This window comes from Urocitellus parryii, chromosome 1, assembly GCF_045843805.1.
Source record: "Urocitellus parryii isolate mUroPar1 chromosome 1, mUroPar1.hap1, whole genome shotgun sequence".
In the NCBI taxonomy this organism is placed as follows: Eukaryota; Metazoa; Chordata; class Mammalia; order Rodentia; family Sciuridae; genus Urocitellus; species Urocitellus parryii.
In genome coordinates, this window is record NC_135531.1 from 254,389,035 (window position 1) to 254,412,422 (window position 23,388).

The 23,388-nt window shown below is 40.6% G+C and overlaps 1 protein-coding gene across 2 annotated transcripts in view; it reads left to right on the forward strand.

The window, feature by feature from the left end:
• Pard3b (par-3 family cell polarity regulator beta) overlaps nucleotides 1-23,388 on the forward strand; it is a 986,773-nt gene that overhangs the window by 957,085 nt on the left and 6,300 nt on the right. The window lies entirely within an intron of this gene.

Consider the following 23,388-nt stretch of genomic DNA (forward strand, 5'->3'; position numbering starts at 1 on the left):
GTGCCCTGCAAGGGCCAATCTCACACTATCATTCATGCCTATATTAAACCAGGCTTCTCCTGTCTCTTCTTTGACATCTGTAATAATGGGAATGACATGTGTGTGGTGACACTGTAACAAGAGGGCATGTTGATATTGCTTCATGGCTGGGACCAAGGGTCCATGACCAAAGGGCAAGCTGGGGACATGCATCAACAACTTGCTGTCTCAAATTTGGCACGCAAAGCTATGCTAATGCCTATTTTTTTTTAATTATACAAAAATTCAAGGAACACATTTCAGTGCCTTAAAAAGAAGTGGCTTTATATCCTTCTACATATGACAGCAGTTCTTCAAAGAATCCATCATAAGGAATCGAATTTTGAAACACAAATGGATCTCTTAATAATAGTCACATAAGAGACACTTAAAAACCTTCCTGTGCTTCCGCCATTCTGCAGATAGTTACTTAATTCTCCACGTGTTGATTCATGGGAAGGCATCAGATACTCAAGAACTTTGGAAAAAAGCTACTATCTTTGATGCAACAATAATTATAATAGACTTTTTAAGATAATCATAGCAAGTTTAAGTCTAAGATTTTTCTATTTCATACCAAAAAGGACTTGTAACATAAAGTTTTCATAACAATCTGAGTATCAAATACCAGATACCTGGATGCCTTTTGGAAATGTGTATTTGAGAAAATGCTTATAAGAAGCATTTGAATAGGGCTAAACATTAATTAATGCTTTCAATTAAAGACACCTGAGCTGCCAGAAAATTTAATTTGACTTTCTTAGAGTAAAAAAAAAAAAAAATGGCCAAAGAAGACACAACTCCAGCTTTTAGGCACTTGAAGGTATCTCCTCTGAAGCAGCTTTCTTTTTTTTTTTTTTTTTTTAGAGTGGAGTGGAGTCAAGGTCCTGGGGATTGAACTCAGGGACACTCAACCACTGAGCCACATCCCCAGCCCTATTTTGTATTTTATTTAGAGACAGGGGCTCACTGAGTTGCTTAGCACCTTGCTTTTGCTGAGGCTGGCTTAGAACTTGTGATCCTCCTGCCTCAGCCTCCCAAGCCTCTAGGATTACAGGCATGTGCTGCTGCATCCAGCGGAGGCAGCCTTTGTGTACTGGATTTAGAGCTTGTCCACACAGCCTGACTATGGCTCACATTAGCCAGCCCAAATGCATCCCTCATGCATTCAGTCCTTAATCTCACACAGACTATTTCTACAGCCTGTGCACATGTGAAGTGCCCTGGGACTTGAGGTGCACTTCTCACAGAAACAATGCTACATCATGAAGTGCTATCTGGGTGAAGATCCTTTTTTTAAAATATTGTTGCTATGGGACATTGGCTGAAACACCTGCCCCAGTGTGGGTGTTCTCCACAGATAATAAATTCAGAATAATTCCATGCTCTCCTGTCTTGATACACCAGAGCCTGATACAAAAATGAAAAGTAATGAAAGGAGCAGAATGAGGAAATAATACTTTTAAGAATGTCATTACAATGTTGATAATTAAAGCAGAAAAAAAAATATAAAATTGAATAACTAATCATGTTTCATCTCTTTTAATAATTGTGCTTGATATAAAGCAGCTTCAATCCAAGAGGATGAGGAAGTAGCTGAAAGCGATGCTGGAGGTTCTCAAGAGGCATCTGGCCTCTGTCCATGCTGATGACTTTGGTTCCTTTGGGATGTTCTTTTTTCTTTAAAAAATTCTGTAGCCTAGACTGTTGCCTTTTCTCAGATTTTTGGGGCAATGAAACAAAGAACAAATGGAACCAATAGAAACAAGGAGAGGTGTCCTTGAGTTGTTTGGGAAGGACAGGGAGAGAAGGGAAGGACAGAGGAAACACAGAAAGTGGCCTTGTCTCTGATGGGAGTTAACTGAGGGATTCATGAGCGACAATTGGAGCAAAATGGGGCATGCTCCGTTCTCTTGCTGACTGATACAGGAAAAGCAGAAAAAAAGATGAAGAAGAGAGATTCTAGTGAGCAGTTCCCTGTGAGAGCTGGTGAAAGGCACTGAACCCAGGACAGCTGGGCTGTTGAATCAGTCGTTGCTAAAGTGGTAGTGACAGAAATGGAGCAAGGCTGAGGGGAGGGGATGCAGGTGTGGAAAGATACAACCCGATTGTACAGAAATACAACTTCACTTCTACCACCATGTGGGAAATTGGTTGTTCTCATACAGGAAAGAAAATGCACAGTGCCTGCTGCCCAAGGACTCTTGTTTTGTGTGTCTGAAAGGAATATTAGAGCATCACAAGAGGCTTTGAGCTTCCATTTGACCAATTCTGTGGCAATGTCTGTGACATAAGTTCCAAAGTCTGCTAGAATAGATGGAAGAATCAGAGATGTGCACTTTTGATTCCTGAACTCAGAGCATGTGACCTGCTTGCATGGTAATGAGGACTGAGGGATTCAGAGACATGGGGAACCATGTGAAAAGGAGAAGCCAGACATCTCCCTCCACCTAAGTGTGTGTGTGGCAAGTGGGGAGGTACATGCTATTCCGGAAGGACTTAAGGATGGACATCATGATGATGGGAGGGGAGGGGCATGGTAGCAGCCTATATCCATTGGCTGCCTGTTGTGTGCAAGCCCTATGCTGAGTATTTCATGTGTGTCAACTCATTTGATCCTCACCTGATCGACAACGTTCTATTGTATCTTCCTTCTACAACTGAACAAAAGATAACCTCTTGAATTTCTTACCAGATTTTAATTCAGTAACCCCAACCAAAACGAATCATGCAACCAAAACGAATCATGCCTTCTTTAAAAATGATCTAAAGCCATACTCATTTGGATGAATTGCAACCATTTGAAACATAACAAAAGATATCACTGAGATCTGCCGTGGTCTTGAGTATGCTCCCTTATCCTGTGCTTCACCCTCCACCCAGCTTCCACCTCCCTTCCAATCTTAGCTGCTCCTCTTCTAACTCTGAGTACACAGCCAAACCCAGCCCCAGGCTGCTCCTCATAAACCAAAATATAAAGAGGTAGGGTCAGGTTTTCAACATTTCACATTATTTTGCTGAAAATATTTAGGATAAAGAGCCATGTTACCCATGACCACCCTAAGGCATTGAAGGACATTTTCAAACATTATGTAACCAATCAAGGGAGAGGCTAAAAATCCAAGCAATGACAATGGGAAATGATTCCCTGTAGACACACACTACCCTATATGGTAGCCACAACCATATGCAGCTATGACACTTAAATGGAGATAGCCAAATGGTGACGTACTTTAAATGTAAAGTACATATCAGTTGCTAATACTCAATACTAAAAGCATATTTTAAATATTAATTATTTTTATAGTGACTATGGGTTAAAATGATAATATTTGTATACATTGGATTAAGTCAAAACATTATTAAAATTGCTTTCACCTGTTTCACTTTTCTTTTGACTGTGATTACTAGAAAATTCTAAGTTATATGTGTGGTTTGCCTTATTGTCTATTGGGAAGCACTATTATAGACCCTAAAACAAAGAAGCTCCGTAAATACAGTGTGCTGATAGTTTCTGCTAAGCCACCCTGCTAAAAGTTTGATGGGCACATGTTCAACCTGAACCTTCTTTTTGGAAAACATTTTTCCCCTTAAATTGTGCATAATGCCAGGCACACCTGGATTTCTGGATAATTGCACCCACAAGTGGCTACATGCAGACACAATTAGGTGCTTGCAACTTGTTTGAAGGCACAGGTGTCTAATTGCGCCCACAAATGGCCATTTGGCAGGCACTATTCATTGTGCACACAGCTGATTATAGACAGAAAATGGCACTCACCAAAAAGGAGGCCTGGGTAGTGGAGGCATGAAAATAGGTCCCGGGTAACTCCACAGTCTTGGTAGGATCATTCTTTTTCTGGTTTAGTCTTTTTTGTGCAATGCCCGCAAAGGTGTTTATGGCAAGAGGCATATTTGGAATGTAGAGGCTGGGAGATGAAAACGTGTGGGCCCCATCTCACAAAGTAAATGCTGTCTTGAGCTTTTAAGTAAATTGGGGCTAACAAAACCCACATTGTCAACCTGAGTAGCCTTAAAGTGGAATCCACCCTGCTGGGACCGGCTGTTTATAATGACTAAAAATGATGGAGTGTGTGGGAGAATCCCCGGGGAACCCTTTGGTAAATAGTAGTTTTTTAAGGGTTAATCCAACCTAATGAATCATTTAGTGGGGATGAGAAGGCCAGAGTGGTAGCCTCAGGAAGAATCAGAGGCATTTATTTAAATGTAGAGCCCTTGGAAAAGGGGGCGGTAGGCCAGCAGCCCTTGCAGGGGTCAGCATCCCCAGGCGGGTGTAATTGATATCCCCAGCAGCTGAAACAACAAACCTGGACATGGAAACACGTTCACTTACACAGATTCCAGTGTCCAGAGGAAATGTGTAGCAGCAACCCAAGCCCTGCCTCTTCCATTTTAGGGCAAGTGTCGGGAATAAGGAGTCTGTCGGTCAGCTGTTTCTCTTCCCTTGTATTTCAGGAAGGGCTTTGAACCATATTTCACTAGTATTGTGGTCTCCTGCAGAAAGCAAATCTAACCAGCACTGGTGATCCTGAGTACCAACCTCAGGCCACAGCAGGTTCGGTGGTCATGGAAGTCCCTTGTTCAAATGAGCAGCTCAGGTGTGCCATAAACTGATGGTCAGAGCCTTGGTTTTTCTGAGCCCCCTGGAAGGCCAAGAATACTTGAGAAACTCAAACCGTGGCAGCTTGACTTAGTTTTTTCAGGGCAGAAAAAAGACTTTCTCCTAATGAATGATTGATTTTAGTAGTGTGTATTTATTTGCAATATAAGTAAATGCATGATTTACCCACCTTGACAAATTCTCTCTCTGTCTTGGATTTTCACGTCCCTTTGTGTCTGCTCTTTATTTATGATGATAGCCGCCTATTCTTGAATGGCAATGCTATTGTAATAAATCTCCATAAAAAGCCAATTTTCAGTTCAAGTTACTGCAGGCTGAATAAGAGGAAGACAGTCTGAAAACACATATTGATTGTCCTCTTTTAGAGACTCTCTGACAGGCTGAGCTCAGAACTTCTTTCATTTTGACTGGACTGCATCTCAACCTAATGTCAACTTACCATAATTCTTTTATGTGAAAGGCTATTATTCTATTATGATTTTCTCTCTTGTCACCTAATATCTAGGGAGGGTTCTGTCGGTGGGAGATTACTAGAGAATTTTCTTCATCTCAGATACCTCATCTCATGTGGTTCTTCTGGCCTTCTTTATCTTAAAAGGGGCAGTGGAAAATATTTTCTCTTATTAACTTTCTTTCTATATAATCTTGGGATACACATAAAATATATATACTTTTGTTAGGAATTTGGCATTAGGGTAGAAATAATTTGGATCTCATAATTTTATAAACTTGAAGTCATATTTTTCCCTCTGCTTGACCTAGTATTTGATGCTCAGTTATTGGAACCATTTACCCCTGGAAGGAACTATCATGGGTGCTAGTTTTCTGTTGTACAAAGGCAGTTGAAAAATTTCAGTCTGGGGCAAGTGTCACTATACTTGCTCATTAACAATAACAACAACAACAAAAAAAATCAGGGTTGTAGCTCAGTGGTAGAGCACTTGCCTAGCATGTGTGAGGCACTGAGTTTGATTCTCAGCACTGCAGAATGAAAGAATTAATAAATAAATAAATAAATATCCATTGACAACTAAAAAATATATTAAAAATAAAAAGAGAAAGAATGAATTTCATGAGTTGTGAACTTTGGTACCAAGTGTGTGGAGGCAGCTACAAGACTTTGCCCCTTATCTATCGCAAATTTTTCATGAAACCATGCACTGTGAATTTCTTGAATCTTTCTTCCAAGAAGCTGAAATCCAGGAGCTTCTATGCCAACCTATCCTCTCCCATCCTTGGGTCCCACACTGGTGTGTCTTGGGAACCACATTTACAACCACAGTTGAAGAGTAGAACCATATAACTATCAGGTGCCTGGTGGAGTCTAGTCTCTAATCTGATACAGAAATCATAGGTCTCAGAGCCAACGTGTTATCTGAGTGAGCCATTGCTCCTTGGAAAATCACAGAAGTTATTGGTCAAGAACTGAATGTGTAGTCTTACAAATCGTTTCCATTTCTTTGCAAACCACAATTGTATTTGTGGTGTAGCACTGGTTTTACTTATAAGTGTTTTCATGATGAAACTACGGAAAAGGATTCAAAAAGCCTATTCATCAGATTCCTAATGACCACAATAAGCACTAGAATATCTGGGATTTAGATTTTTTGGTTGATTGTCATACTACCTGCATCTGTATATTTTGTCAGCCACTGCTCCAGTGTTCTGAATAGCAAGACCAGGGCCACCAGAAACAGTTCATATTCTCCAAGTTTCTGACATGTAAGAAATAACAGTAATTACTGGAACCTTCTGGCACCTCATTGTGTTGGCAATAACTCTAATTTCTTGCCACAGCTTGTCCTTTCCTAGCATTCGGAGCCTCTGGCAAGCACTCAGATATTAGGCGGTTCTAGTTGGGTTTTGGCTTTTATATTGATTTGGATATTTAAAATATTATTCTACCCCAACCCCAACCCTGACCAACAGTGAGAAAATGAACAGAATGGCTAGTCTTTATCAAGTAGAAAATAGTTACGGAGCTATTTTTCCTCCCTTTTTCTGCTCCCTTCTCTTTCCCCAGTTTCCCATTGGTAGCCTTTCTTGGTGGCAAGAGCAACAGATACACCCTACGTGGGACGAGAGTGGGAGTGAGTTTGTGTCAGAGGAAGCAAAGGCCATTGGTGCCCTAAGGGCCTTGAGCACATGGCTCAGCCTCATCATCATAGTGTTCTGAGCCTGGCATAGCACCTGGCACACAGTAGGCACTCAACTCAATTTTAGTGTAGGAAAAGAAAAGAAGGCAAAAGCCCAGGGAAGAATACACAACTGAGGGAAATCTTTCCAGATGTTTTACTGTGAAAGTGTCAAAAGGACAGTTCTTGATTTTTAGTCATAGTAAGTGGACATTCTGTTCGTATTAAGTTGTGTAGACTTTCTAATTGAGCCATGAAAATTCTTTCATTGAAAGCAAATTCTTTTTTGGTACATTGTAGTTTTGTCATGAAAAAAAAAATACTTCCTCTTACAGAAATGCATAAATCAATAAAATAATTGTGATTGAGAGAATATGGCATGTTTTCCAAGTTTCAATTTCAATAGTTTGTATCTATCCCAAAGAATTCTTTCCAGAGCTCAAATTTCTCATTTTTGCTATTCATCCAGACCTGGATTTAAAAAAAAAAAAATCAGCAATGTTTATCAAACATGAGTGATTGGAATTTTTCCAAACAAGTAATGATTTCTTTTTAAGTGTGGGATTTTTTTGCATGTGTCTTCTGTGGGGCTAGGGAATGCTCAGTTTTAAGGGTCAGTAAAGAAAAAGGATGAATGAACAAAGTAAAAATAGAATTTCTCAATCTGGTGGTGGTTCAGATGTGTACACTCGTAAAACCTCATGACACTGAACAGTTAAAATGGACACATCTATTGCATATAAGTTATACCTTCGTCAATTTTTTAGAAATTAAAGAAAATAAACGAGAGCTCCATATTTATCTGAGCTGTACTTGTCAGGCCATGTCATGGCGGGCTCAAGCTCTTGGGAAATCTTCCATTGCTGTGGCCCTAAGTGTTCACTGGAAAACTCCAGCTCTCCGAGATCTCTAGGAGGCCCTGACTGGTACATTTTCAGAAACACACAGAAGACAGCCCTAACAAGCTGGCAGCCTTGTGCTACTCCTTAGAAACAAGTTTCCATGTTCTTAGGCCATGGAATAATCTGTTTGCCATTCAAGTAAACATCACAAACCTTGTAAGTCTTTTTATAAAATCAGTATGCTGCAGGATGAGATTAGGATCTCACACAAATCAGGCTCCCCAGACCTCTGTTCCCACAGCAATTCCAGACCCAGGTCCATCTCAAGTGGTGAACATAAACAGAGGCAGAGAAGAGGAACTGATTAAGGGCTGCATGTTTCTGTGGCTGGAAGGAAGAGGAGCAGGTTAAAGAGACAGATACAAGGAGAACGTCACTTTGGTAATTTAACTTCTTTGGGTCTGAGAGAGTAGAAATTTTCCTGGCATGCTTCATTTTTACATACCTAATTTCAAAGTATTTGCACACTCCTATGTTGTTACCTACTGGACAATTGCTACAGGACTAGAGTCTGGGATTACTCATTTTCTACACACTTGCCTATGTAGTTGGGAAAGTGAGTTACATGCACAGGCATCTGAGCCTTGAGCAGTTTGTCAATGACCAAAGATCCACCAGGCACCCTCCTACATTCCAGGCCTCTTTCATTCTCCATCTGAGACCCTTTTAATCACTACTAAATGAGGGAATTATTATAGACCTTTTGTTTTCACCTTCTCCACTCTGGAGATGTCGGGAGCTGTGCCATGCTGAGACAATGAAGATTTATCTTCCCAAGTGGTTTCCAAAGAGAATGACCAACTGCTCCTTCTAAGTAGTTCATCCTATAGTACCTACATTTATACCAATAAGTGCCTTGCTCTATATGCAAACAATCTATATGAGTCTCTTTCTACATTATTCAGATATTTTCATATATTCAGTATAGAAGAAGAAATCTATTGGCAATTATAACTTTTTAAAAAGTCCACGGAAGGGTTTATCTTTAGGTTCAGCTACCCAGGAACTCAGAGAAGGCCATAGCATTTGTCTGCTTTCTCTTTATCTCTTGACTTTTTTCTTCTGCATTGGCTTCTGTCTGAGACCATGACGTCAACATTCAACATGGCTGCCCACACTGCCAGGCTTAGCACTTAGCTTCTCAGTCATTTAACAGAAGAGGGATTATCTCATTTTACTCTATCTGACAGATATCCCAGAATTACTTCAGGTTACTTTTATTTGGGAATGTCCTTAACCACAAACAATCACTGTGGAATGTTTTGATTGGCCAGGTCTTAGTCACATGAAGCTCTAGAATTAGTGGTGGAGTCACTCCTCCTGAACCATATATACTGAGGGTGGGTATCCATTGAGTCCCAGAAGAACAGAATGTTATCTCCATCATAAAGTAGAACAGGAGGCTAGGCAGGCAAAAACAACTGCCCAACTCTGATCACAAAGGAAAAAAGGGAAGGTAGAATCAAGGATGAAGGAGAAAAGCAGAAGCTCTTATTCACATAAGAACTTTTCATATATTCACAAAAAGTAGGATGAGTACCTCTCTCCCCCACCAAAAAAAAAAATTATCTGTTGGACCCATGCACCAAACCATTCTCTACTTTCAGGTCTGATTGTTATTTTACCCACAGATTTCAAGCATGCTTCCTTAAGTAAATATGGTCCAGTCTTTCATCCATGCAAATAATCCCACATAAAGGAAAAAGACAAGAGAGACAGGGAATGTTATGTCTCTTCAGAGACCATGCCTGATAGTCTTTTGGATGCTGTCCAGCTTCCTTTGGGTTTGGATGCATGCACCTATAACTCACTTTATAGCTGCATATGTAACTATGTTTGTCTTTCTCTGAGAACATAAACAATCACAAACTCCAGTCTTCCAAAAATTCTCTTCGAGGTGACATCAGTATTGACCCACACATAAATAGCAATTAGAAATATAGAATATAAGTAGAACAAGAGGAAAAAAGAACAACTGTTTAGAGTATACATTTTAGTGTACTTTGTATGTCTTTTAAGTGAACACATACTCCATATATTTGGGGAAAGTGGTGATAACTTGCTTCACTTCCATCTGGAGGAAGCAGATTTTTGGAGAAGAAAAATGCCTCTGAACATATGAGAATATTTGAAAGACTGAGAAAAGCACGTAAGAAGTTACAGCATCAGGAATAAGGAAATTAAAAGTTGGGGCAGGAAAAATAATAATAGCAGTAACAACCAGCCTTTATCAATCTCTTGGCATGCCCAGGTAGTGTGCTATGTGCTTTGTACACCTTCTTACTTAACCCTGCTAACTACTCAATGGAAGCGAATAACCAAATTTTACAGATGAGGAAACTGAGACTATATGACAGAGGATAAGCAACTTACCCAAAGTCAAACATTGATTAAATGGAAATCCAACCTTATAGCCTCTATGTTCTTTTCATCCTTCCCTGCCCATAGTAGGGTGTGTGTTGATGGACAGGATTGCTCAGCTCATGATCAGCTAAGATCCAGGCATCAAGAGAGGCTCCAGAGGATTGCAGTAAAATAGATCTGGTGGTTCATGTCATCAAAGGGAAATCCAACCAGTTTGGACAAAATCTAAGGTCCTAACTGGCAGAGTGGAGCACAGTCTGAAAGGGAGTCTTTACAGGGAAAGGCAAGGTTCTGTTAGCAAATTGAAGGCCCGGCAGTGAGTGATGGCACCCATCTTGGACGTTAAGACTCAGGCTTGGATCTCATTGATCTGAGCATTCTAAAAGGGAGGACCACAGGGCCTCAGACCTGGAGGAGGTGAAGGGGTAATGCTAATAATAGTAATTATATCTAGTAATCAAATAGGGTTTTGTCAGCTACACAGGACTTTTCCATACACTTAGCCCTTAGCTTCTCAGTCACTCAAACAGAAGAGGGATTACCTCAATTTACTCTATCTGACAGACATCCCAAAATTGCTTCAAATTGCTTTTATTTGGGGTATGTCCCTAACCACAAAAATCACCAAATCTCTAATTTGGTCTTCTAACAACACCTTGAGCTTGGTATATATTATAAAAGTGAAGAAGATGGACACAGAGAAACATCTCACTCAAAGCTAGTGACAGGGCTGGGACTTGAACCCAGGCACTTCAACTCCAATCCCAGGGCTCTTGTTCACTACAGAGTAGCTGAGCAGAGCATCAGAGATGTCTCATTCACTGGAATTGCTGCCGTAATGGGAGCATTGGCACTAGGAAACAAGCAGAGTGCTGGTTGCAGGACAATAGAGGTATGAAGTTGAAACCCAAATGAGCACTCAAGAAAAGAGAAGCCTTTTTTCTTACAACAGAAATATCCAGATGATATCCATTTGCAAATGTCATAATGAGTGCTACACCATGTGCCAGACACTGAGTAGTCAGTCAGCAGTGAACTCGGCATCCGTCCTTACCATCATGAAGCTCACAGTTTATCAGAGACACACAAGAACACAGGTGGTGAAATAGAATGATTGGTGATTCCATAGAGGCAAAATGTTTCCCAAACAAGTATAATGCCTGCATTATGTTAAAGAGTTTCCATGATCTTATACTTTACCATATAAATTTAAACCAATCATGACTGTCATTGCTCCATAAGCACATCAGAGGGGATCTGGTTCAGGGGTAGATAGTTTGACAAAAACCAACAACACTTCTGTTGGCCTCTGAGTTTTTCCACCAGTATCAATTTTTAAATTCCTCTATAGGGTCCTTATTACTCACATGTGCCATCCCTTTGCTTGCCCCAACCCAACACACCCCTCATTGGAAACTGTGCCTATAACATATCCCATGGCACTTACTTGTTGTTGAGTTTATGTGCACAGGTAGGCAGTGTGATCCTCTGGGATAGGAATTGGGGTTTATACTTTATTTAAATGATTGATGATATTTTGGGGTTGGTTTATCATTGTTATAAACCAGGAAGCAAGACAGCCTTCTGGCTCAGGGTGACATCACAAGTTTCAAAGGTGCAGATTTAGAGCCACAGAAGAAGGATGAGGAAATTATTCTTTAAGTAAGCTTCTAAAAGCGATTCTGATCATCTCTCCCCAACAAATGAAATGTTCCCCTGAAGCCATTTCTTATTATCAGAGAAAGTACGAGAGAAGAACTAGTAGGTTTGAATTTAGTTATTTTTCCCCATCTTGATATTCTAAGTTACTATTTTTTTAAATAGTAATGATGAATGTGATTCACAATTTAATTCAGTTTTGATACTGGGTGTTTTTTTTTTTAACTCAGCACAATATCTGTCCATATTTAAAAATGACTTTAAGACTGCTAAAATTTTGAAGGGTATTATTCAACTTCTGGTTTTACCAAATTGTAGTTAATTCAACCACTCTTAATCAACTAAGTAGAGAATTCCCCAATGAGATGTCAGTGAATTATAAGTATGTTGTAAATAAAACAATTAAAGGGCTAGTTCACACCTCATCAAATTGCTTAACAACCTGACAACAGTTAACTACATACATTCCTCATAAAATCATGGAACAAGGAGGTAAATTAGAGTCTACCTTCTCTGAAATGGGACCCATTTCCCTTTAACTGAAGTCCAGTATTGCCCTGCTGAAAGCTGAAATTAAAAGTTCTTCAGAGTTACCATGCCAGCCACAGAAATAATCTCTCTAATGCTTCTCAATGCGAACTGTGAATTCTGATCCAGTAATCCCATTAGGCAGGGCAGGTTTCCTTCCTAATTACACAAGAGTAATATAAGATCTTGGATTCACTTTATCCCAACTTTCCTTCAATATGCTTTTACCCCTATCGTTTCATTCACTCCCGTGAGAAGAAAAGCACATATTAATTTACAGATGGAGAAACCAAGGCACAGATAAGTGAAGAGGTCCAGCCACAGTCACCTTTCTAGGGGTCAGACTGAAAAGCAGCAATGTGAGCTTAGGTCATCTTGGATTGGAGCCTGTGTAGTTCCTGGCAGGGTCATGAAATAGTACCCTCTCAACTCATTGGGGGTGACTTATTCGAAAACCTTCATTTAACAGTGTTGAAGATAAGGTCTGAGAAGGTAAAATGACTTGTCTGAAACTCCCTGGATGTGACCCTGTCTTTGGAGGTCCTATCTGAAGACTGGATGGATAATGTATTTTTAAAGGTTTTAAAGGTAGATTGGGTGAGATGATAGAAATTTTAGTCTTTCTCCCATGACCCTCACTCTTTAAAGTGGAGAATTTGGATACACTTGTAAGTGGAGAATGAAAACTGCATTTGATGGTACAAAATCAGAGGGCAAGATGTATATTCAGTCCCTACTGCAAACCTAAATAGCAATAGGGGCAGGTCACAAATATTGCAAGAAGCAGGCAGGAGCAGAGTCCAAGGAAGACTAAGGTCCTGCTTCCAGAAGATGGCTCCAGCTGATTGTGGCCATTATGAAGACAAGTTCTGGATTAAAAGAAATAACAGGAAAGTTGGATTTTAATGTGAAAGCCCTTAGCTTTCAAATATCAGCAATTAGCTAAAAAATTCAAGACACTATGTGAGCCGTGTAGGGGTGTGTGTGTGTGTGTGTGTCTGCATGCTTATGAAAACGGGTTTGTTGGTTGCAACTTGGTACAGGATTTCCTGAACTGCAAATATCCACATATTAATGTGGAGAGGACTCAGGGTGTGCAACATTCAGCTACAATGTTTGGATTTGCTTACAAATTTGTGTACTTGCTCATTCTAGGTTTTTGAGCAGTCACCTTAGGGTCCATATAGAACATCCAATTATACTTTAAAAAATTAACTGAGTGTGACTTCAAATTCAACAAGTACTGAGGATCTCAGTATGATTGCTCCTTTGATTTGCTTGCTTTTCCATATTCAGCTCCCATCACAACCCTGCAAGGGGAGGAAGGGCAATCCTAATAGCGGCATTGTACACATGACGTCATGGAGGCTCAGGAAAAGCTAAGTCACTTGGAACATAAGCAGTGCAGCTCCTCGCACAGTTCCATCCCGATCTTGTGCCTTTTTATTGTCCCTCTCCCCATTGCACTGATGCATCCTCAGGTCCCTCACACCTGAGAACTCTGGGAGCACCTGCCATGCCACAGGGAAGGAGATCCAGTTCCCACAGAGGTGGCAGGTTTGGAAGCTTGTGATGCACAGAGAGAGAGGGGGGCGGGAGAGAGAGATTAGAACTCCATATCTCTGAAGCTCAAAAAGGAGCTGGCATGGGGCAAATGGTAAATAACATTTTATTTGGTAATGGCTCTTTAGTTTTAAATCACTTCAGCATTTACTTTTAATTAATTTCTTTAAGTTAGATGACTCATACTTGTAAATATTTGCTTTTCCATGATAAGCTTTTATTTAAATTATTAAAGCCGCAGCTTCATGGCTGGTTTTAAGAATCCAGGTTGCCTGCCACAGTAGTAGGAGAGCAAATGTGAAGGCAAGGAGGGAAATGGCCTCGTATCGGCACGCACGCCCGTGCCTAACATGGCTGAGACCAAAGCAGCACTCAAAGAAATAGCAGAGAGGGTGAGTTTTCAGTTTTCTTTGAATTGTTCAAGAAATAAATCAATAAATCAGGGAGTTGGAGAACAAATGTAGGATGAAATAACATCTGAAGGAGCTTGCTCACGGTGAAAACTGGTCTTGCTCTCTCCTTTTCAAAAGCACTCATGGATGGCTCTGGACCTACATATAAATTTGCTAAAGGGATTGGAGGTGGGGCACCGGGGGCGGGGGTGCAGTGTGGCAAGCCTTGGAACTGTAAGTAACTGTACAAGAACCTTTGAGACCAAAAAGAAGAAGTAATGATAAGAGTGGGGCAATTTCATAAGCTGTCAATCAGTTAGGGCTGTAATATGCCTTGATTTGTTGCTAGCTGCTCCATTTTAACCAACATCAAAGACAAGGAGAGATGACAAAGAGTGTTCTCATTTCAATAAAAGAAGATTTGAAAGTAAAAGGTTGGTAATGACATTAATAACCAGTCTGCAGCCGCTGTGTAATGATCAGCCAGAGGATGAAGAGAGCAAAGCAGGACAGGGGAGCTTGGCCCAAGTCTGGGGTACTTAGGAATCTCTTAATAACCTTTATTATTTGCTCAAAATCATCCCGAAAATACAGTTCAGTAACCTTTATGCTATAAATCCATTTAATCTGCAAAAACAAAATGAAAACTGAATAGAATGTGATATCATATAGAATTCCTCATGCTGATCTATCTCCAAAGCACTCTGCCGATTGATGGGCTGGATTCTGGGCAGGAGGCTCTGGAGATTCTGGGCTGGAGATTCTGGAGATTCTGCTTAGCACTAGTAGGAGAAGAAAGCTGAGAATTGCCCTCCATACTTTGGTGAAAATGATCATAAGATGCTTAGATTCCACATCAAAGTAATAGAGGAGGCCAAAAATGTTTCCTTTTATTTTCTGCTGGACATTGGGGAATCCTTCTACTGTCTTCAGGCTGGGCATCAGTGAAACTGTTAGAATAATAATCCCCAAATTCATACAACCATATTTGTGGCAGAATAGGGTATCCAAATCCAAACTCCTCCCAGGTAACACTCCGTGGCCAGACTGTGCCTCCTTCAAGGCCCTGAACCCTCAAGTGAAGGCAGTACCAAGCACCTGGGCCACTTTAGAGAGAAGGATGGGAGAACCCTTTCCAGGGGAAAATCTGCATAGAGATGAGATGGAATCAGTACTGAAGGGTGCTGAGGTCAAATCACTGCTACCCAGAATTGAACCCAGCACTCCTGATTTTACCTTGGTCCCTGATCCATTTGCCTTTCAACTACCTCATTCCAATTAAAGTGCTAAAATGCTCACTTCTTTTCTTTTTTTTTTTTTTTACAATTTTTTAAAGAGAGAGAGAGAATTTTTTAATATTTATTTTTTAGTTTTCGGAGGACACAACGTCTTTATTTTATTTTTATGCGGTGCTAAGGACCGAACCCAGCGCCCCATGCATGCCAGGTGAGCGCACTACCGCTTGAGCCACATCCCCAGCCCTAAAATACACTTCTTAAGGCAAAGAATGAACCCAGAACTCTGTGAAATATGTTATATAACCCTCACTACATCTTATAAATTAAGAGGGTGGTTATATAAGCAGATGTTTAAAAAAAAAAAAAAGTTATGGCAGATGGCCCATGGAGGTACACATAAACCTTTACCAGTGAGATTGTCAGGATTTAAATTTGAGAGCATTGCATCCCAAATTGTGAATGTTCCCACAGTGGCCAAAAGAAGATTGAATTGACCTGTCTTTAGAAGGAAGGCTACGTTTTTATTTCAGAGTGTGATATGCTCAAAATTGCGGCAGACTTGATGGCAACTGGCTGAATGGTTACAAAATTCAGCTGTCCTTCAGAGTCACATGCACTCAAGCCATGCACTCTGTCCAATCATTCTTTTGCGAAGCTGATCCCCAACTCTACCTGCCTGAGTCCTAATACACCGCTGCCGTCGTTAACAGTCTAGTTGAAAAGAGACTTGAACCTAAAATGGAACCACAGCAGTTGGATGGACACTCCCAAATAGTTAAGAGAACAAACAAGAACCCAGGGTCTAGCTGGAGTGGGGATAAGGGAGGAGTCTAGGTTTTTCGGTGAGCTGACTATGACCAGCATGTCATTCTCCAAAGGGAACCCTGGAGGTCATTGCACATCTTACACACCCATGGTCATAGAGGAGGTCCTTATGCCAGTTCCATCTGCACCAAAGTCCTCTGGACCCTTGAGAGAAATATGTGTTCCCTAGCCCCCTTTCAGACCAGCGCTGCTCTGGGCTTGGAGCCCCAGACTCTGCATTCTCTCTCTTTTGACAAATACTCCATTCATTCTTAATGACACCAACACCTTGAACACAGGGCCCTGCAAAGAGAACCACACAAATATCTGTTTTGATTTTCATAAAAGGCACCAGGAAACTGTTTCCCTCAGGCGAAGGCAGGTTAGGGTCTCAGAATGGAACTTCCCACAGGGATTCTGTCTGTGCTCTTTGGCATTTTCCCAGAGCTTTCAGCAGTTTCAGCTTCCTGGGTTCCTGAAAGCCTGAATGCCCATTAGAAATAAAATTCTTTGGCTTTTCACACATTAGATTCTTTTTTAAAAAAAAATGTATTTACAGATATGAACCAATGTTTTACCTGGTGCCAGTAGGTACATTGTGGGCACATGAGAAGTGAGGTCAGAGGCTGCATGTTCTAGCTTAGCAAGAAGCCTCTGTTTCTGTCTGCCTGGCTATGAACTTGGGTCCTGCCACTTCCTGTGTGGCTTTGGTAAAAATTACATAACCTCTCTGTTCCTCAGTTACCTCTTCTGCAAACCAGGGATGATAATGGAATAAAAGTTAGCATGGAGTGAACGCTTAGGATGGAACTTAGGTTGCTATAAGCATTCAGGAAAGAGCCACCGTGCTCAGCTTGCTTCAGATCTTTGCAATTCTAAATGCAACATTTGAAAAGCTTGTTACCACACCTATCAAGTAAAGTGGCACTCTTCCCAGCACTTACTTTCTGCTTCTGAATTTCATAGTAAGACATTTGCAGTGCCAGGATTTTCCCGTGTCTTGATGAAAGCATGATATGGAAGCCTTCCTCCCGCCCCTGCACCCACAAGATAGAAATATTTATGACTCCTTCCCCATACTCCTTGCCCTTAGTGAGAGGAATTCTAAGGATCTGATGGTCATCAGTAGTTTACATCAGAATCCTTAGACTTTGGAAATTAATGGGAGAGGAAAGGGGAAAGTGACACATGATTGATTGATATTCATGTAAAAACTAACGGAAAGGGTAAAGATGTGGAAGATATGTGTCTCTTCCCCAAAATTATATTATTGTAAGTATACAAACACACACACACACACACACACACACACACTCACATATACATTACATAATCTAAAAGATTAGAAAAATAGCCCTCATGAACAGCACATGTTACCTCTAGAATGTCCTTTCTCCTTGGGCAGGAGCTGGTAGTGCTTCTCCTAAGGGGCAGGGGAACAGCCTTTAGAATTCAGGACCCTAGACTCTCCAACCTGTCGGCCCCTTCAGTCTGTGCTTGGAATTCAGCCATCATCCCCTGTGTGACAAGCAATGAAATGCACAGTGTTTGGATGATGAGACTGCGGGACGAGTGTTACCCTAGGAGGAGGGAGCCAGGATTTAAGTTTCCTGGGGAATTATGATCATTTGTTTCTTTGGTTCCCCTTCTCTTTAAATAAAAGCTCTTCTTGTGGTTAAGAAGCCCACAGAAGGATCATGTGGAGGTATCCCTTGAAGGGCAGCCACTCAAGACAGCTCTTGATTTCCACGGGGTTTCCTTCTCTGCATTGGCTCTCATGCTTGCCTCCTCTCTCATCTTCCCCAGCACCCACTTTTGAAACCTCTCACCCCCTCATAAAGGAAATTATTTAGCAGGACCTTTTATAGGGAGTACCTCCCACCATCCAACGGGAAGAAACTCTCTAAAGGGCTTGAATTTTCTAGTGCACAGGCAGTTTGTTTGTAGTTGACTTCTTGTGTTTGTGATCATTGTGAGAAAAAAAAGAAAAAGAAAAAGAAAGGAGGAATCCTACAAAGGTGACCGAAATTGCATGTTTCAAACTGTTTCGGCACTGTCTTCTGAGCACATGGTCATTATCATTCCTCTTTCACTCTCTTTGCAAACATTTCCTCGGTGTTAACAAGGGCCAAAGCATCTGCTGTTGCAAGCTCTTCTTATACCAGTACTTTACAAAGAGCAAGGGCCTCCTCATAACAGGATGGGTAACGTGAGTGATGAAAGTGGGATTCTTTTTCAGTAATCATTTCTATATCGCAGGTCATCAAATGATCATTATATTTTATGATTGTGTAAAATCTGCTGAAATCAAAGCTATATAATAACATTGCAGAGGGTTCTGCTAATCCTGGCTGACCACATTCGTGCCTGGACCAGGATGAAGGCCCAGTAACTAGAAACCTAACACTGCCGGAGTTCCAAACACAGACCGTCCACAGGCACTGGTGATTCAAATGCCTATGGGCATATTAGTTTGCATTGATTTTTTTTTTTTTTAAGCTTTGCAGTATTAGTAGAAATACCAAAGAAAAAAAGCACCGAGACCAGCCCAGCCACTAACGACTCCATGTGACATGCTGGAGAAGAGCATGATTTTGCCAGATGTCCATTTTTTATCGATGGGTACAAGCACCTCTCTCAGCAGCAGGGTTTTACCTCTTTTTTACTTCCTCCCCTTCCAATCCCAAATTTGATCACAGTCACTGATCACCAAAAAAAGGAAACCCATAAAGGCTACAATGGAAGTTAAAAACCTGTCTTTGCTTGCCTGCTAAATAGCACACCCAGCGTTTTATAAAAGTAAAAGGAACAAGATTTTGCCCTTTGGAAGCTTCTCTGTAGCTGGAGAAGCCAATGCTGATTTCTAAACTGGACATGCTCACAACTTTGCTCATCAATTCCTATGGTTTTCTCATTTTTCCTGAAAACCTTATTTCTTTAGCTTCCAAATTCTTTCAACTATCTACTCAGATGTGTCTCTTAGTTATTTTTTTTTCCCTCAGAGACTCTTCAGCATCATCTTTCCTTCCTCCTCCTAAAAGGATCTCCTTAGATGAGATACAGCCATGGTTCTTAAATTCAACCTCATGGAAGATCGGTGCACCTTGGTCAGCTCTGGGTTGCAGAGTGCTGGCGAAGAACCGATGATTACAAATATTTGTTTTAATGAGTTACTGCAGTCTCAGGTTTTCCCTGTCAGTAATGCAGCTCCGGTCTCTGAATTCCCTGGTTCTGTCTTGAGTGGGAGGAAAAGCTGAGTTACAGCAAGTGGTAGAAAAGTTTGCATAGTCCTGGATTCTGCCTCTCTGGGGCACGTGTGGCTTCTATTAAAGTCATCCATCATGGGTGTTCCTGTGAGGAAGAGGTGGGCTGGCGCTGGGACAGAGGAGAACTGGATATCACCTCCACCCCTGGTTTGTGTTCGTCAACTCTTACACTGGGTACTTGGGATTGTGAGGATCACACCGTACGTTGACAGTGTCTCCCTGGGCCCTTTATGTGAAACCCTGTACTCTACTGTATTTTGAAACACATATATTAAAATGCTCCCAGATTACTGTGTTTATGACAGAAGCAAAGGAAATTTCTTTGCTGAAACACCTTAAAAACATTTCTTAACTGATTCTTGAATAAATATACTTAACCTGCCCTGAGTAAACCTGGTATATATTTAATTCTGAGTTGACATAGCTCTCAATTTTCTTTTTTTTTTAATTTTTGAGAGTTCTTTTTTTCATTTAGTCTTTTTAGATATATATGACCAGTAGAGTGTATTTTGATATATTCTACATACATAAAATATTTTGTATATTCTACATACATAAAATATTCTAATTTAGATCCCATCCTTGTGGTTGTGCATGATGTGGAATTTCAATTTTCTGTGCACCCGTTAGTCACGCTGACCTCACTGGTAAGTCAAGATAATTAAATTCCAGTCCAAGATTTATTGAGCACATACTATGTTTCAAGACAACAGAGACAAAACAATATAATTTTATTCCTGGTGAATGAGATAAATAACCTCTACTCTAATAAAGTTTATAGTCTTTTAATATTGGACCCAAGCCAGCCTTTATTTGGGCCACTATTTCCCCCTACCCTTCTTTCCTCTGTACTCAGAAATCAGTCTAACTTCGACCATCATCAGTCTCTGGCTCCTAACGAGTCTTCTGTTGGGTCTCTTCCCACCTCTGTCCCTCATCTAAGCCTCTTGTATGTTTGTGGATTTTCTCTTAAACGAATCCAACATATATCCATGCTGCATCTACTACTACAAAGCCCTGTGCTGAGCTCCAAGGAGATCTAGACTCCTGAGATCTGGGGCCTGCCTTCCAGATGCCCAGGCTCCAGTGTGGGAATTGCAGGCAGGTGAAAGGCAGGTGAGAATGACCACGTGGGTGAGAGCTGAGGGAAAAGCTTTCTTTGCAATTGACGGGGCGGATGGTGTAGAGATGGGAGGATTCAACATCATCCACGTCCCTCCCTCTACTCCCGTGAGAGGAGTCAGCTCACTCCTACCAAAAAGTTTGCCAGCGACTCTGCCATCCAACACCAGGCCCTTTCTCCAAAAGGGATCCTATTAGCCAATGCAGGGGCTTCCAGCCTTTCATGAAATTAGGTGATCTTCAGGACCAGGGCTGCTGTCTAGCCAGTTTAGACCCTGATTCCAGCTTCTTTTTTCACTCAGTGAAAAAAATAGCATAGTACAATGGCAAAATCAGGAAAACCACGCGTAAAGACAACAATCTTTATTATTGCTTTCCATGTGAATAAGACATAGTTTTTTACATTTGGGCTTGGTTAGGGTTAACATTCATTATCACATGCCTCAATGTGATTAAGGACAGGCCTGAGATAATTTCTATGAGTTTTCCAAGCAAAATCTAAATCCTCTGGGTCCCACAAATGAGCCTATTTAAAAATAAAAAGAAGCCAAAAAATTTGAAAGATAAGTATTTTCATGATAGTTCCTTTAAACAGTTGGGGGGGAAAGATATGGATTTGTTTCTCTTTCCTTAAAGTAAATATGTTTTCTGTTTGAGATTTTAAATTGGAACTTTTTTTTAAGAAAAATAACACATACAAATAAGGTTCAACAGGTCATGTGAAAAATGAGGGGTCTTCAAGTACTGACACATTAGCTACTTGGGTCCACTTTTAATCCTAGTCTCCTGAGAATTCTGCCCTAGGTTTCTAAGGTGGGTCCACAGCACAAAGCATCAGCCCCTGGGTCAGCACTGCCTGGGACATGGAGTGGATTGACCCTGTGCTTTCCTGCAAACATTACATTTTACACAGGAAAAGAGACTGTGAAAAGGGAAACTTTAGATTAACAAAGCAAAAAACTTCAGCTCCTTCTTCTTCCTTTACCAAGTTCTGTAGTTAATAAGGAGGGTTTCTTTTTCCTGTTTAAAATTTGTTCTTTTAAAATGCAGCATATGTACACAATGGAATATTATTTAGCCAGAAAGAAGAATGAAAGCATGTCATTTGCAGGAAAATGGATAGAACTGGAAGTGATTATGTTAAGCAAAATAAGCCAAGCACAGAAAAATAAGGATTGCATATTTTCTCTCATATGTGGAGACTTTTTAAAAAAATTGAAATGACCTGAAAGTAAAAGAGGAATTAAAAGTGGTGGAGACAGGTTGAGGTAGGGGATGAGAGAGAGCAGTAGGGATGGTAGACATAATTGAAATATGATATAAGCTTGTATGGAAATGTCCCAATCACACCCATTAATTTGTACAATTAATGAATTAACATGTATAATAAAAGGTTTAGAATTTTCTGAAACTTAAAAATTCCTTCAAGTGTGATATGTGTGTACGCACATGAACACACACACACGATAATATACACCAGAACCTCCACATTCTATCAGAAGTCTATAGGAAATGCTCATTTTTTAGCAAAAAAAAAAAAAAGTTACCATGAACAAGCACAGCACACACATACCCCAAGGGAAAAAAAAATTCTTCTAACACTCTTTGAACCTTAAACAGTGCTTTTATAGACCAACTCATTGTTTTTCTTTTATCTGAAAAAAATAAAAATGATAACTGCTCTAATGAGTTCTACAGAAAAGGACAATCTCCAGGGTTTCGTTTCTTGACAGAGCCCAGCTCTCTCCCTTGGTTTCTGCCACATGGAATCAGCTCTCAGACACACAGTCTTCCCTCAGAGGAAGCCACCTGGGACCACAGAACTATCTGGAGGTCGCCCTCTCTGTGCATGGGAAGCCTCCCTTGTCCTCGCAGGGAGAGTTGGAGGGGCGAGGTGTGGGAGATGAGATAGCAACCATCCCCTCGTGCATGCTGTCTGTGCCACTGTGGAGTTGTTCAGGGTGGCTTCTGCCCCGTCACCAGTTGGTCTGGATTGTCTCTTCAAAAATTTTTAAAAAAGCATGCCTGCCTTTTGTAATGGTGTGTTTTAAAAGAGAAAAAATCTCTAGGGAGAGAACAGGACCCTAAAAGTCCAAGGCCTGGAATTCTTCCTTTCACTCTTCCCATTTTAAACAGGAAACATTCATGCTAAGAGAGTCCGGAGGGAGTTTGGGTTGTATGTTCATTTGAAGGCAGATAATGTTTGTGTGTTGCAAATGTCAGTGATTTATCCTAAGGGCTTAAAATAAGTGCAGAAAATCCACATGTTTCACTTCATGTAGAGCAATACCTTCAGTAGATTTTGAGAGAAAGCACAGGTTACGGATTTTTTTTTTTTCAAGTGTTTCCAAAATCTCCAACTTGAGCCAAAAGGAAATAGAAATGCGCAGGGGTGGCAGGAGCTTTAACAATCCTTATGATAAAAGATATAATGAGTGCTGGAAATTTTCTAAACCAAAAATAAAATTCTCAAGGAAAGGAAAGGTGAAGCCTAGCTCCTTTATTTCCCAGGACTGGAGTGACAGATGATGTATCTGTGGTCTATTTGTCATGGGCAATTTAAAATAGAGCAAAGCAAACTGCACTGAATAATAGCAGCTGATGCTATAATAACTTGTACATAAACAGTTTAATTTTTTTTATCTGAAAACTCTCACTAACTAAATTACCCCAAAGCTCAAGCATCTATCTTTCATCATTATACATAGCCAAATTAAGACGCAAAAAAAAAAGTAGAAGGAAAAGACTATTGTTC